General features: G+C 41.8%; 1 pseudogene; it reads left to right on the forward strand.

Moving 5' to 3' along the window:
* The first annotated feature begins 249 nt into the window (after nucleotides 1-249).
* On the forward strand, nucleotides 250-1,261 carry LOC142437398 (glutamyl-tRNA(Gln) amidotransferase subunit C, mitochondrial pseudogene; annotated as a pseudogene).
* Nucleotides 1,262-2,158: the final 897 nt, after the last annotated feature.

Here is a 2,158-nt window from a genome sequence, read left to right on the forward strand (position 1 = left end):
ATCTCATTATAAAGTAGGCAGAGGTGGTTTAATAGCCAAAAGGCAAAAATATAATTCACTATGTTAATAAAAATAAAGGGAAAGTATCAGGGATCTTATCAATAGAAGCAGAAAAATGAATGATTGATAATATCCAATATCCACTCATGACTTTACAAAATACTCTGAACCAAGAAGTATAAAGAAGTCCCTACTTGGATAAAAGTAATTCTCAAAAGAATTTATTAAAAATAATTATTATATAGGAGGAAAATGAGGGCGTGGGTCCGGCGCCTGGGATGTCTGCCCGCACTGGGCGGCTGCCGGCTGTTCACCTCCAAGATAGGTCCTCAGGGAAGCCATCGGATCACGGCCGAGGTGATCGAACATCTGGAGCGCCTGGCGCTGGTGGATTTTGGCAGCCGCGAGGCCGTGGCGCGGCTCGAGAAAGCCATCGCCTTTGCCGACCGGCTCCACGAAGTGGACACGGACGGCGTGGAGCCCATGGAGTCGGTACTGGAGGACAGGTGCCTGTACCTGAGATCTGATGACGTAAAAGAAGGCAACTGTGTTGAAAAACTACTTCAGAACTCTCACCGAATCGTGGAGGAGTACTTCGTGGCCCCTCCAGGTAATATCTCGCTGGCAAAGCTGGAAGAGCCCTCTCAAGGCCACAAAGGGAGTAACCTGTAAACACTTACATTGCCACTTTGTTCAGTCACCGGACAAAAATGGATTTACAAAGTATTCGGTAACGGATGCTCCTAAAGGCAGAATTGGGGAAGCACGGAATCCCTGCTGTTAGTGGACACGAGGCCTTGTGAGCTTTGGAGGGAGTATCCAGTGTTCTCTTACCACCTGGCCTATGACATCGTCTCCCTCACCTCTCCCCACCTCCCACAAAAAAAGCCATGCCCCAAATTCAGTCACGTTTTTCAGTTCCTGTAAGTGGTGATGTGAGACATGATCACTCACCAGGTGACAACCTGAGTTGCCATTTTTAGCTGCTTTCTTTTGACCTGAGAAATTATCAGCCTTTCCTCTAATAGAACTTTCTCAACTTGTCATAGATACTCACTAGATTCCAGGCAGGTCTAACTTTTGTTTAAAGTCTGAGGTTTGAAATAGATTATGATAACATGCAAAAAAGATCTCTGCCCTGTGTTAAAAGTTTCATTCTGAATTAAGAACTCTTGCCCCCAACCCCTATTCCCTCTGCCCTGCAATGATTACAACTTGAAATAAATCTAAGATGTGTTTGCTGAAAAAAAAAATAAAATAATTATTATGACATTCAGTATTCGACCATTTCAAGGGGTAGCACATGATCAAGAACCAAAGGTACTAAGGAAGAAGCTCAAGCTGTACTGAAGGCATTAACCAAAATCAAAGTTTCAGCAATTGACAGAATAGCAATTGAAACGCTTCAACAAGCTGATGAAGCACTGGAAGAACTCATTCCTCTGCAATGAAACTTGGAAGACAGCTACCTGGCCAACTGGCTGAAAGAGATCCATATTTGTGCCCATGCTAAAGAAAGGTGATCCACCTAAATTTGTAAATAATTGATATCACTGATATCACACTCAAATAAAATTTTGCTGAAAATCATTCAACCATCGTTGCAGCAGTACATTGACAGGGAGCTGCCAGAAATTCAGGATATGGGACAAAGGGCATTGCTGATGTCAAATGAATCTTGGCTGAAAGCAGAAAATAACAGAAAGATTTTACTTGTGTTTTATTGACTAAAGCAATCCACTGTGTAGAAAATGACAAACTATGGGGAGTCTTGAGAAAAATAGGAAAACCAGAACACTACATAGTGCTCGTGTGGAAGCTGCACATGGATCAAGATGCAGTTGTGTGAACAGAACAACAGAACAGGCATCAGTACACCTGAAACAAACAAATAACCCATGAAAAAACATCGTTAAGAACAAGGACATACTTCATGGTTTAAAATCAGGAAAGGTGTGTGTCATGGTGATATTCTCTCACCATATTTATTTAATTTGTATACTGAACAAATCATCAGGGAAACTGGATTATATGATGAAGAATATGGCATCTGAATTGGAGGCTTTTAACAACATTTGGTATGCACATAATACAAACTTACCTGTACTTGCTGAAAGTAAGGAGCACTTGAAGCACTTGTTGATGAATAAAGGATTGG

Source organism: Tenrec ecaudatus, chromosome 1 (assembly GCF_050624435.1).
Source record: "Tenrec ecaudatus isolate mTenEca1 chromosome 1, mTenEca1.hap1, whole genome shotgun sequence".
NCBI lineage: Eukaryota > Metazoa > Chordata > Mammalia > Afrosoricida > Tenrecidae > Tenrec > Tenrec ecaudatus.